The sequence below is a fragment of the Barbus barbus genome, assembly GCF_936440315.1.
Source record: "Barbus barbus genome assembly, chromosome: 32".
Taxonomy (NCBI): domain Eukaryota; kingdom Metazoa; phylum Chordata; class Actinopteri; order Cypriniformes; family Cyprinidae; genus Barbus; species Barbus barbus.
Window position 1 is genome coordinate 20,825,032 of NC_136760.1, and position 15,147 is coordinate 20,840,178.

The following is a 15,147-nucleotide window of genomic DNA, read 5'->3' on the forward strand; positions in this document are numbered from 1 at the left end:
TTCCTATTCCTAAACTTGAGCAACTTGTCTCCTCAGTCCCCAGACGTTTGCAGACTGTTATAAATAGAAGAGGGGATGCCACACAGTGGTAAACATGGCCTTGTCCCAACTTTTTTGAGATGTGTTGATGCCATGAAATTTAAAATAAACGTATTTTTCCCTTAAAATGATACATTTTCTCAGTTTAAACATTTGATATGTCATCTATGTTGTATTCTGAATAAAATATTGAAATTTGAAACTTCCACATCATTGCATTCTGTTTTTATTCACAATTTGTACAGTGTCCCAACTTTTTTGGAATCGGGTTTGTATATAAACATGCATAAAATGCAGAATGAAAGAACCACAGTATTTGTGCCAGTTCTTCAAGTGTTCCCAGAGCAAAGTAGAACAAACAACATTTAATCAAATAATTCTGCCCCAGGGGGTTGTCTTCAGTCCCATCTTGGATCAAATGGCAAATGGCCAATCTTGGATTTTTATAGCAAAAGGTTGGAGCTCTGCCCCTTTCCCCCTATTCTTTAATATTGAAAAAAATGAAGCTATTGATTTTCTGTCTGTTTCTCACTCTGCTCGGAATATTAAAATGGACAGTGAGATCTCGCACATGGCCACGTCCCGATTCTGAGGCCGTGTTGATGTTGAGCTGCAGTAAAAATGGTTGTTGATGGCAGGATGTTAGCAGGCTTGTTTTTTTTTTTTAAGAACAGAATGGAAGAAAAGAAGGTCACAAGGCTAATCTTGCTGTTTCTTCTTGCTCGGTCCCATTAGTCCCTTTGTTCAGAAGGATAAGAGCTTTTATATTTGTCTAAGAGCTCACTCGTGAAGTTCTTATGTGCGGTTTTGTTTGTTGCATGATCTGGTAGCACGACTGTATCATAAAAAGCACACTAAAGTCTTAATTTAATCTATGAAGACCTATGGCACGTCAAGCAGAATCAGGTTTGGTGAGACTTGGACTGAGTGATAGAGTTAGACTTGATATTTATAGTTTTAAATGCTTATGGTTTTTAACAATGATTTTCACTTAATGACACATTTTAAGATTAATGTGCAGAGAAAACTATAAGCCATTATCCATTGGCTGATTGTCTAAAGAGGGTAAAACAAGTTTGAAAACCTGCTTGGAATTAGATCAGCATTTTTGCAATTCTGTTTGGTGCCAAGTTGTGGCTCTGAAATTGCACACTTCAAAGGGGGTTTATGTGTTTGCAGATTTCTTTGACAATAGAGACTTCTAATGCAACATTATAATAATGCTCATTTTGGGTTGCGATGTGATCATAATTGTATGAATTAAGCTGAATAACAAGTGGAGTCAATAGCTTCTATCATAAACTAACCATCATTTCTCTCTCTGTATCATTGAGAAGCTGTTATTATGTGGTAAATGAGTACATTGAAAGTCAGCGGGTGATAAGACAAAATTTGATATTGAAAACTGACTGCATTCAGTATTCGATTAAGGGGCCTGCATTCATACTAAGTGATGGCAATAACAGTAAAGTGATTTTTTTTTTAATTTAAGGCCTTTACTATAAATAATAATAATGTAATAAATACAGCAAAGACTGTGAACAAAAGAGTAAGTATTTGGGATTTTGCTACTTTTATTTATATATTATTGGATATTACGGTATAGTGAAGAGCCAACATTATCTGTATTTATAATCTATAGTTATAATCCATATTAGAATTAGAGTTGGTGGGTTTAATAGGAGCGCATTGAAGTAAAACTGGGATCACAAAAATGTTAAAAAGTTAAACTATTCTAGCGTGAGATCTGCCAAAATAATGTCATTTTTATTTGAACTTTTTCAGCAATCTTGATATGTGTGATTGGTTAATAACTATATAATGAAAACAATTTGCTTAAAATGTAATCAAGTTGACATGCAGATCATCTGCGGGTACAGTCTTGTGTGTTATTCTAGAGAATTCAGGCTGCTGAAACACGAAGGGGAAAGAAATTGTTTTTATTTCAGCTCCCTGTGGAAATGCACTTCTACAACTATCCATACAAGCTCAAAACAACATCAGACACCATGAGTGTCCTTCAACAGAAACTTTCCAACAACTTTCCTTTAATGAAAAGCACAATGACAAGCCCAAGGAGAAGCAATTCACCGAAAAACAATTTACGACTCAAAAAGGACAAAGAGAGTATTGAGGGAAACAAAGAGAGAAAGGAAAAGTTGCAGAGGAATGTGACAGGTCCCCGAAAATCACATAAAATGGTTAGTGATGAGTGTATTTTTGTTAGACTGTGGCAACACTCACCTTGAGGAAGCCACAGACGTGGCGTTTGAAGAGACAGGGGGCCGAAGTCACACATTTTACTCAAGCATTCCACTCCACGACCACTGAGGGAGGTTGTAACCCTGAGAATCTGTTTTAGTTTAGTCGAGTTGCCATTAATACTGGCCGTTTTAACACCCTAACCTTTCCTGTGCTCATCTCAAGGGTGTTTTTAGAGGAAAAAAACACAGCTTTTGGAACAATTGCTTGGGGCGATCTAAAAGTGACCTCCAGCCAAAGTCAGTTTTTTTCCCCTTCTTTTTAATCAGTAGATTCCACAACCCCCAGCCGCACTGCGTCCCCTCACGCTCTGCCCTTCATACTTAACTTCTTTCCTTTCTGTCCTAAGGGTGAATGTGGCACTGTGCATCATGAAACTGGCATCATGCAATGTCTTTAGTCATAGTGAAAGTCATGCAGTGTTAAATGATATGTAAAGAGAAATGCGAACAAAGAACCTGGTTTAGGTATTGTTTGAGCACTGGGGGACAGATGTGCATTTAGTCAGCCATTACAGATAACACTGAAAAATATTTAGTTTACACCATATGGATGGATATGAAACCTATGGTTTTTTATTTTATTGAACTTTGCTTCACATGTGGCATGAGTAGTCAGAAAAAGTTTAGTTTTACTTGACATTTTAATTACATTAATGTTGGGGCAGTTGAATTTAATTGAGAGCTTATGAATCAGAAGTGGGATATGTTTATTGATATCTTCCAAGCTCTAATTTATGTGGGTATTTGCTAGTAACTTGAGTGTCTTTTCATTTTGTTAATATACAAAGTGGATTGCTTTACAGCAAATTTCAGTCTGATGTTTTTGTACATGCTGTGATACAATGCAATACAATTCATTTAAATTATTGCAAGTATAATATTGGGTAAGATGCATTCTCTCTTTGTCTCCCAAATTATGCAGAGATCATAGTTTCTTCCCTCAAGAATCCTTGTCTCTTTACCTGGTAGTTTCCAAACCTGTTGCACAGTTTTCCTTTTAAATTGAAAAGTATATATGTATATTTAAAGCTGGGAGGCATGTCAACAGGAACTATGTTCTTCCATTTTGACAAAAAGGGAAAAAAAAGTCTTCAAGGAGTTTAGAAGTCATCATCCGAAGTTACTAATAAACGTTTATCGTGCAGTAACGCTAGCTCTGCGAGATATGAATACGCCTCGGTGGAATTCTCACATGGAGGTATCATTTTTCTTGATGACAACAAAAGAGAGTGCTCTGTTGATATCACTTTAAAACATCAGCTTTTTGTCTGGGTAAATAGAGGACAGGGTTGTGCAAACACGCAATTCTGTACACAGAGTTCTTGCCTTTGTTGCATGTGAATCAAAATGTTGTGTGTCAGATATAAAACTGATCGGAATAACTTTGGGGAAAAACAGGCCTTTGTTTACATTTGCTTCTATAGCAGATGCTTTCTTATCAAAGAAACAAGAAAATGCATATAAATTGTTGTGTTGATTACTTCAGAAGAAAGTTAAGCATACAAATGCAGTCCAGTCCAAGAGGTGCCATATGTAGTCTTGGTTGCGTTATTTTACCAGGTCAATCGAGTAAAAGAACCTGCTTCAAAGCTCTCTTGCTCGTATCGGTCTGCAAGAGATCGTTTTTTGATTTTTGAGGCTCAATCCTCTACAGGATATCTCCAACTGCATCTCCAGTCTGGTTGATTGACCAGGACCAGAGGCAGACGATGCATCAAATTACTGTGTAACTGTCCTTCAGGGAAGCGTCTGTCCCTGAGCTGGGCCACACTAGACTTTTTAACTGTGACACCAGCTTATTAGATCACAGAGGTCATCCACCTTCTGCTCATTTAACGGCCAGGCCACCAATAATAGACATTCTAGGCGTCATTTGGATGAAGCAGTGTGTCAACGCAGTGCCGGACTCCAATTTGAAAAGTGTTCGAGACCTCCAATGGGAGTCCCAGCTCTGTTTCAGACACATTTGTCCAGTGACCTTGCAGGGTCACTCGTTTTTCGAAAAGGAAGGGAAAGATTAATCAGGTGCCTCGAACTGTTCCCATCTTAAGCACTAACTGATTGGCCCGAGTGCTGAGGGAAACGGGATATAAGCCTATTTTACTGTCCTTTTTACTATAATAATACATTGTGTTAAGGTTAAACTCTGCATTAGATGTTTTCTTCTTTCTTCAATATCTCGATTTTTCAGCCATTGTTTTAAAGTGTTTAAAGAAGCATGCAGGGCTTTTGCTGGCTTTTTTTCGTCCAAGTGGTATTTGCTGTTGCTGTATTACACAGGAGTTGCTTGTTTGTCTTTTTGTTCCTTTTCTTCCATATCGCCTGTGTACATTCTTGTATTCAGTCCCAACAAAGTTATTGGTGGTTTCTGTTTGTGCATGGAATCTGGCTGTAGTACTAGAAGTAGTAATATAAAAGTTATTTAGAATTTAAATCTGCTGAAATAGCTTGTAGTGTTAGATGCATCTAATTCAAAGGAAGTGTGTGTTATGTTCAATTGCTGATTCATGAATTTATTCTAGAAAATTATTACATTTGACTAAGAAATTCCTTGAACTGACAGGAATGATGCTATGAAATTAAATAAACATGCTAAAATAAGTTCATTTGAGCACTTAAATTGGTCAGTGAGAATAATTGCTCCCTCAAATCACTGTATAATGAGAATATGCAACATCAAAAAATGGCAACTTAAGTTAATTTGTTTTTGGACATTTCTTATTAAATTCTTAGGGCTGCATGATTTATTCAATTTGCTTCTGTTGGTTAATTACGTGTAGTTGTCTGCTGGCTATGTATTTTGAAAACTTTGTTTTTTTTTTTTTGACATTTTTGTTGTTTTGCATTGGTAACAAGCCTCTACAAGCTTTCATTCTTGGAGTTGCCAGATGTCAAGTGTTTAAATCCCCCAATCAGAGCTTTTAGAATAAATGGATGCATATTCTGCCAAGTTTTTTTAATCTTGCAACCATGTGCACACGCTCTCTCTGCACTGCGAGAAAAAGCTGATGATCTGAAAACAGAGACAGACATTTATGTTGGAGTTTAGCGACCTCCATTGCAATATTTTGCTTGATGGGAAGTATAAATCAGACATGAATAATTACTATATTGCTTGTGAATTTGGTTCTTGAATAATGAATTTTGTTGTTTTGTGATATAATAAAGTTTTGTTGTTGTAAAATTTTAACATAATTTTGGAAATTTGAAATTAATATTAGCATGAGCACTTTCACTGTTTTATCATCTGAAAGCAGCTTCTTAAGATTTTACCAGGTTTTTTTTAATGTAGTGCTTGTTAATGTATGTGATTGATAAATCAGGAAACGAGATGTAATAAATCCTGCATACAGCTAAGAATTCAGCAAGAATTCCGAATAAAAAGTAAATATTTTATAAATTCAGAAGAAAAATGCAGCCCTACATAATGTTGTTTATGCATCCGTTTTGAACTGGAAATGAGCAAATGTGCTACTACAGACCTGATCACTAATACACATAACCTATTTATGTATTAAAACAGTCAGAAAATCGTTAAATTATTTTGTATTATTTGTATTGTGATTATTCATAAGCTAAGCCTTTGTCATTTTGTGACATCACAAAAAGCATGTTTGTCCCACTACATTTTAAATGTGACACGCATAGTAGTACTATTTCATTAGTAATATTCAAATATGCAAGGTATGGCCAATCATATGATATCAGCACGGTGGCGAAAATGATCTGCTCTATGTAGAATAAAATAGCTTTTTAGGCCACTGAAATGAATGCAGTCATCTCATTTGAGTGTAAAACTTTTTTAATTAGGAAGAAATCCAGTGCACCTTTAATTCTGTTCTGGCTTGTGAAGGTTATCACAAAAGATAGCTTGGCTACATGAACGGACTGGCTTTCTTGGCTGTCAGTGTAACAAGCAAAACTGTTTCTGTCACATTATTGATATCCATATCAGTCCATCCTTCACTTCTTTGACACAGAAAAGGGTCAGTTTATATAAACGGACATCTATAATTCTGTTTCCATGTCTGATCTGCAAATAAATGAGCTTCACTTTGGACTTTTAAGCATCCTTCATGTGTGTACTCAAGAGACATTTGTTCAGCGTGAAAAAGAGCTCAGGTTGAAATGATCCTGGCACCTGTGATTGATTCTCTTTTCTACAGCTGTGAAACAAAGTTGATGACTTTTTTCTGTTCACCAAATGCTAGGCATTTGCTTTTTGGTCTTCTTTAAGTCTGCTTTGAAATTGAATACTGTAATATAACTTACATTTGTTTTTAATTGCGTTTTGAGCTTTGTTTCCCTAAGGATTCCTTAGGTTTCTGTAGTATTGCTAAACGTTGTTAAACTACCCTAAAATGTCTTTTTAAATTATTCACAAATATTACTAGGTATTAAAAAACCCTTTCTCTAAATTCAATTGGTTTTTCATACAAAAAAATACTGTTTCCTAATATTACACACTTGAAAGTGGAAAGCACAGACTGCTCTTTTATCAAACGGCCTTCCTCATAGTAGCTTATTTCAGACAGCTGTTGTTTATTTTTTGTTTATCAGTTTATTTAATTATTTATTGTTTTCTGATTTTGTTTTTTTTTCCAGCCCATGGATTCTTCAAACTATTAAAAAGTTCCACAGAGAGAAAACCACAGCAGCTTTCCGTGTCTGAATAACTTTGAATCCACTGGTATTTCTAACAGCCATGGATTCCCGTGAATAATATATTAGTTTTGTGCTGTTATCATCTGACATTATAATCAAAAAACAATTTTTTAAATAAGCAAGTGAGGTTGGTAGGAACTCGTTTTGATAGACGAGGCTCTTTTTGCAAAAATTAGTTTGTCTTTGCTTTAAAACTTTAATCTGTGAATAAAACTTTTTGTTTTTAAGTTCTGCTCATGCGGGAGGGTTCGAGCACCATTATAGTCTTCGTTAACGTTGCATCACCATGGCAAGATGCCATAAATGGTCTCATGAAGCTTGGCACCTCGTTCTGAGAGACCTGCCATCCAGAGCAAAGCTATTAGTTAATGGAACAGCATGACATCACTATGATGAAGAGGCAGATCTGCTCACATGACAACAGCCAGTGTGACACGTTTTAGCCAGAGCTGTAGCGAGACGGTATGGGGCGAAAGGTCTGGTAGAGAAGGTCTGGCCAGTGCTTGCTCTCTGTTGTTAACAAGCTTTGGGCTTCTAGCGCTCCCGGCCTCTTCCCACTGGCCCGACATCATTCAAAGACTGTCCGTCTGTCGGAAGGGTCCCGTCTTTCTGACAGTGATGGATTCGCTGTATCTCTATGACTGCAAGCCTACACATGAGTTCCCTTCACAGAGTAACTGCACTCATTAAGATAAATAGCCACAAACCAAAAGCACCGCCTTGGTGCAAAAAAGGGTTCACCGCTTGGCCAAGTGATTCATATTTACTTTTATGTAGTCGATTTGAATCGATACGGGTCAGAGACTAACCTGGAAGGTTAAGAAATTTTCCAGGGGTTTCTTCTTGTATTTAAAGGACTTCAGAGTAGTAATCTATATAATATGAATACAAATGTCTCTTACAGTGGAACACGGTGCACAGTAGACCGCTGGCAGCATTCGGCTGTGTTTATCAATCATCTTGCCTGTTTATGATGGGGCAGAGAGAGCATGTGACCCTCCGTGGCATGGGGAGAGGTTGCTGTGCACTGAATCTGTCACTTGCTGTATGACATTCCAGGGACACGGTTCCAAGTCGTTCAAGTAATGTAGCTAACATGAGAGCTCTAGATATATCATAATGTATGTTAGATCAGGGCTTGTCAAATGGTTGCAGCTCTGGTTTTGACTTTTAAAGGGATAGTTCACCCAAAAAATTAACAGTCTGACATCATTTATTTACCCTAATGTTGTTACAAACATGTATGACATACTTTCCTCTGAGGAATGCAAAAGATACTTTGGAAAATGTGCTCATGTTTTTGAACTTAAACTTGACTTTGCAAAACAACATTGGACCCCATTGACAATTTTTATTTTATGTTGTTTCAATTTTAGATTCAAAGGGGTCATAAATTGAGAAACCAAAATTCCCATGCTCTTTTGACATAGAAGTGGTAATTGTACTGTAAAAACATCCTGTAAGTTTCAGAACTCGAAACATTCTCGTTAGTCTAAAAACAGCTTATAATGAAGCCAGTCTGCCAAAACGACAGCTTTTGGAATGTTCTACTCTATGATGTAATTGTGTGGATAAGACCGTGTTTACGAGAGAGGTGAACATGCAGGTCTTTATCTAACGATAAAGATGTTTCTGAAGACAACAAGACCCCGTGCAGTGCCAAGGGTGAGGAATTGTTTGCATTGCCTTCCTTCTGATCCCAACGTTAGGAAAGAGTGAATGAACATTATTTTTAATGAATATCCAGACCGCATCAGTAAGAACTTGGTCCTTTGTTCACTTTATTTTACTGCGGATTCATTTACAAACACAAGCACAATACGGCGGAGCATTTTCAATAACATTGAAACTAAAAGACGACGCTGTGCTGACTATATTCAATCTGATAGTAATGTCACAACACAAGTGAGAGTAACTGTTTTCATTACGTGATCAGTATTGCTTTGTCTGTTATTACAGATCATTTGAGATGTACTGAGTATTAATGCATTTTTGACCTAAATCACAGCAGCGTCCATCTATGAGGAATGTACGCTGTCAAACATACACAACTATTAGCCAATCATAGCAGTGGGCGTTTACTTCCGAGTCTACAATATGCCACGCATCAGAGCGTTCTGATGAGGGGGGTTAAAAATAGGACAGAAAATATCTTATTACTTATCTAAATTATATAAAAATCTTGATAACATTATAAGTGGACCTCAGAGAACAGCACAAAAAAAAAAAAAAAAAAACAAAGGCAGTTGACCCCTTGAAAAAATAATGGTTGAATTTTCATTACTGTTGCTTTGTTTTCCATTCAGCTTAAATTAATAATAATTTTATATTTTTTTGTAATAATAAAAGTAAAAAGTAAAAAAAGGACAAAATTTTACTAATTAAACTTTTATATTTTTGTATAGAAAATCATAACTTCGTTATGTAAATAAATAAAAAAATTGTGAAGACAATTAATGAAACAAAAACGCTTATAGCTAAATAAAAGTTAAAATAAAACTTTTTTTTTGTACTAAGTATGAGAAACATTTTTGGTTCTGTTCTGGCTTGCTGCTTGTTGTCCATTTTTAAAATGAGTTCACCCAAAAATTAAAATTCTGTCATCATTTGTCATCACCCTTATGTTGTTCCAAAATGTTATGACTTTTTCCTCTGCAGAACACAAAAGATATTTTGAAAAATGTCTGTACAGTGAGGCCCCATTGACTGTGGGTTTCTTTTGAAATTACATGACAGCAAGTAAATGATGGGTGAATTTATGTTTGTGTGTACCTTTTCAGTTTTAAATTGAAACATTTAAATTTTAGATTTCAGTATAACTTTAATTTGTATGATTTTGGTTTATATTTTTCAAATATTTAATATTTGTAATTTTGGTGCAATTTTGGATTGTGACTTGAGGTCCATTATAAATTCTATGTCCTTAAACAAAACCAGTGTGTTAGAATATCATTCTGAGGTCTCCAGTGTTTAGAAAGACGTGTGTTTTCAATGTCGTATGCACTTGGCATGCGCTCCCCTCGGACTTGGATAAGTGACTATGAAATGAACATGGCGCAAGCTTCTTTTCTCCACCAGTAATAGGTTAAATAGGATGAGAGCAACATGATCTTTGAAAATATTGACTAATCAATGAAAAGTAATTTACAGTGATTACCCTTCTACGTGTGAAGATCTTTTAAACAGTGTCAAGACTTGTAAACCATCCCCCCTTTTGCACCCGAAGCTTTCACATGGCAAAAATCCATACCCAGCAAATACAATCTCATTTCTCCCTCCGCCCCGTCGCTTTAAATAGTCCATATTGAATTAACTCCATAAAAACGGAGATCGATCTTTCCATTGGCCATCTTGATACTGCTGTTTGCACCACTGAACTCATAATCACCTCTGATCCAGGCAAGGCATTAGTTCAGAAGAGAAAAGCTTTTCCCATCAACCAGGAGTCGCATTTTTCCGACCATCAGACATGCAGCTCCTTGCTAATATCAGCTGGCGTCTCATTATGTCAACTAATGGGTCAGTGGGGGACACAGTGGTTCAACTTAGAATGTTGTACCTAAATTCATTTTCTTAAATCCAGTTTAATGGTTATTGATAGCCACTGATTTTCACAAGTAGAAACACACTGTGATTATGTGAATCGTTCAGTTTGGAGAGACCCTTCTTATTAATGTATAACTTTAACTTTGTCAGTTGTTTTTGTATGTACAGAAATGTCTATAGGATTAAACTGTTCACTCTTTCACGCAATAACAGTGAAGGAAAATTAGGTAAAAGCACCATACTTCATCCACACTATATTGATTGTTACAAATATTAATACCTTAAAGTATTCTGAAGCCATATGATAGTTTTGTGTCAGAAATGTATTTCCTTCTTCATCGATGGTCTTCCTTTTCAGGAGAATTTTTAACCATTGTGACTGAATCTTTTAATTAGTGGACTGAACTTGAGAATTAGTTTTGTCTAATTTGTGAATGAATTATTCTGAACTACCTTAAGTAATTAATTGAAAAGATATGACTCAAATGATTTGTTCAGACTTCTTCTCTAATCAGCTGCTGATGAATTAACTACTTCTGAACTCATGAATAACAATTTAAAAGTCAGTCTTTTTCTCATAGGAAGCCTATGTTATGGCATTTGCATCCATTTTGAAGCTAAGAAGCTTCAGGCCACTTTCATGGTAATTGCATGCACAAAAGTGACCAGCATGTTAATCAAAATGTCTCTTTTTGCATTACACACAAAAAAATAAGTCATACAGATTTGAAACGGTGTTAGGGTGAGCAAATTATGAGAATTTAGCTTTTTAGGTGAACTATTCCAATGATTTTATGATGTTTCCCCTTGGCATTCCAGATCCATATTAAATTATTTGTATCAGAAGTCTTTTCTTTCTCTTCGGGAGAGTTTTTAACTATTGTGACCGAATCTTTAAGTCAGTGGGTTGAACTTGAGAGCTGGCTTTGTCTAATTTGTGAATTACTCCTTATGAACTTATGTCTTCATTGATACATTGAAAAGAATCATTCATTCATGAATCAGATATCTTTACTTCTCTAATGAACTACTTATGAACTCATGAATGTCCTTAGCAGAAATAGGGCTGATGTCAAGATTTTCAGTGAATAACATTTTAAATTTCAGTCTTTTTCTCACGTAGAAAGGCAATTGCATTTTCAATGCATGTACAAAAGTGGTCAGCATGCCAAGAAAAATGTCCCTTTTTGCGTTCCATAGAATAAAATAAGTCATACAGATTCGAAACCGCACGATGGTGTGCAAATTAGTATGACAGTTTTTTTTGTAGGTAAACAATCCGTATAATATTGGTGAAGATTTTATACTGTTTCCCCTTCGCTTTCCAGATCAGCCCTGTCAATATCAGTAGCTCAGTTTGCTGTAATCAAGCCACCGTTTCTTCTGTCTGCAGTTCTGCTTTTCATTTGAACTGCGTCTTTAAGGTCTGGCAGTTGTGGGTTATCTAATGAATCAACCATGGTGGAGAACAAAGGCAGTATAAAACATTTAAATCATACACTTGTGCATTAATGTTGACAGTCAGCACTGGAGGGGTATTTGATGCGATGAAATATTCTTGTGACTGAGAAACAAGAAAGCCTGTATCAAAGCAAACAAGAATAATGGAGCGAAGAATGACACATTCATTATTCATCACGGGGCTTTCGCAAAAACATTTATTTATTCATCCACCGGCTTATTTATTTATTTTATTTATGAGCGAATCCCACACCGCGCACAACAGCAGACGCAAGCCACGGTTTAGGCTGCTCTTATAGGGACACACGCCGCAGAGTTTCTCTCGCTATTTACGCAACTTTGAAAGCGTTATTGTCAGTTTGCTGATAAATAGGTAAAGGTGAACGAGACAGAATGAGAAATGAGGATCGGCTGGGGTTTTCACCTTCTCTCACGCTGTTATTGCCATGTGCACACCATGATGTAAACCGTCGCCTGGAGTGATGAAGAAGCGTGATTGTGCTGAGGAGATGGAGGATGTACCCGATAAATCCAGAGGTCTGGTTTCGAGATTTCTACTGTGGGATTTTCGATGCAGAGCTATTACGGGCTGCGAAGTAGCTTTGCCCCAACTACCACATTTCTCTGTTATCACAATGGAGATTAATTTGCATGTGTGCCAGACACAGGCTTTTTTCGAATTTATTTATTGCTTTCCAGTGGCAGGAAATTTCCCAAATTTGATGAAAATGTGCACATACTTAATCTTCTATGCATCAGTCATATGGGAGCCATCAGACAAACATAAATTAGAGAAATGCATGGTGAAGGCCTCATTTATAAAAGCAAAAATAATCACAAAACAGTGAGCCCTCAGGGATCTCAAATACAATTTTCATTTGCTTCAGATCCTTCATTTTTCTCCTCTGTCACTTTCTGTACCTGGTCTCCCTCATCTGGGGACAATCATTAGACTAATTAGCAGGTAATCAATGTTTAATTAAAACGAGGTTGTTAATGAAAATGACTGGTGGTGCAATTTTGGACCGACTCTCTTTGTCACACCATCCTCATGTGAAATAGACATTATAAGAAAGCACTTTTAGCACATTCGTACTTTTGATGTAGTTAGACAGAAGTTGTCGCACTCAGTAATCCTGTTGTGTACCGCAACGATTCCTTGCGACGTGAGAAACCGAACGCTAAATTTGCCGAAGGTAAAATAATATTTAGCACACATGTTGTTCTTTTCATTAAGCTAAGAGACTGTAGTGGACTTTTAATTTATTTAAGTTTAGTTCAATTTCAGTTTTTGTAATTGCACACTTGTTTGTGAAAGCGGCTCAGTTATTACATAATGCGTGTGTGAGAAAATGAAACATTTGATAAACCGAAGCTTGCTTACTGCAGAGCTTTATGCTAAACACTCCTACATGCTACTATTCTAGTACATACTAAAAAAAAAAGCTGAGACATTCCCGGTTGACAGGTGAGAACATACTTCAGTCAAGGTTATGAGATGGGCCGGGCAGAGCCGAATGAGTTCTCAGTGATCATATACCCTAATTTGAACAAAGCATAATGAGGGGTTGTAATAAAACATCTGTTTTAGCATAGTCGGTGATTAAAACTGACCTTTGAGTAAGATAGGGAAGTGCTTAACGACTGGAGTGGTATGCAAAGTGAAAAATGAATGCATTATCAATGTAATTAATGTCTATGGTGGACCTAAAGGCATTATGCAAATTGCACTGAATCTTAATGCCTTTCACGTCAAATGTTCTGTCTACTGATTGCCCACAGACTTTCCACATGAAGGTTCAGTTCTGCATTAACTCCCCAACCTTGCTAAACTTAGTCATCTCAAACCTCTTCAGAGTGGTTTAGATGTGGTGGAGAGGCAAAGGGGAAATGTCTTTAGTATTAAAATGTGTACGTTTGCCATAAATAAATGCTTTTTCGGAATCTGTATGATATATGATGATATAAGATATGATTATAGCACTTTATTGTCAGACGGGTCTGAAATTTTTCTTGCATGATACTATCAATGTCTACAACAATCAACATCATTTAAACAACAACATACACTTCATCCATGCAGGAACAAAACACATTATACATTACACACCCTTAAACAATACATTATACCTTACACTTTACTACACTTATACAACTACACCATGTTCACAATACTCTTGATTTTTGATTAAGTTTCTTACTGTAAATAAGTTGTTGTTTCCAGAATTTAAATTGTAGCTGACCATCTTTTACCTGTTACACAATATATTGTTCATCAGGATGTACGTCAGTAGTGCAATCAACAGATTTATAAACCTCCAGCAATTTCTACATTTAATAAACAGTCATTTTTTAACAATGTATTTTTCTTTTAAGAGTGTATTTGGGAAAATATAAAATAAAACAAACAATAGTGACTATCTTTTGCAAGTTACCCCAGAAAATATTTCTTCATATTTATCTTCATTTGATTTGTTTAAAGATGTTAAACAAGTCATTTCCAGTCATTTCTGATTGTTCCACATGTATTGATGGCTGTATTGATGGAGAAATGTATTTTTTAACAGTGATTCAGCTCCGGACTGAACTGTATTGTTAGAATTCATTCAGATAATTTTATGAAAAAGCATTTTTTAATAATAAATGATAAATGTAGATTTAATAAATGAACATGTTTGAGTATAACTATAGCAAAATATTTGTTAAAGATGTTCATATTACCACATACCTTAGTAAAAGCTGGCATCAGACATTATTAAAGTCTTTTTTTCTTTTTTACACATGTATGAAGGGCTTTCGACTGGCACACTTTAAAAAAAAATTCATTAGGGCTTTAATGTCATCTCAGAATTGTTTGATTATACATTCATAAAGAGGGCTTTTAGTTAATTTGACAATTATTATGTACTAATGGTGTGACTTGATTTCTTCCTCTTGACTTGTGTTCTGTGACTTCTGAAATCTGAGAGCCTTAATTAATACTTCAAATAACTTGATGATATTTAATGAATCAGTATCAGTGCAACTCATGCACTTATTATTGTGATTCTAGTGAATCTATGCAGACTTTAAAATGGTAAAATACACTGCTTACCATCTAAATGGTAAATGGTTCTGAGTAATTCTCAGAAGTAAAAAGAAAACATCCATCCATGTCAAATTAAGATAGCAG

At 35.8% G+C, this 15,147-nt stretch overlaps 1 protein-coding gene across 1 annotated transcript in view; it reads left to right on the plus strand.

The window, feature by feature from the left end:
* The window catches only part of rbfox3a (RNA binding fox-1 homolog 3a), a gene marked incomplete at its 3' end in the record, with an annotated part of 435,124 nt that overhangs the window by 21,241 nt on the left and 398,736 nt on the right, over window positions 1-15,147 (plus strand). The window lies entirely within an intron of this gene.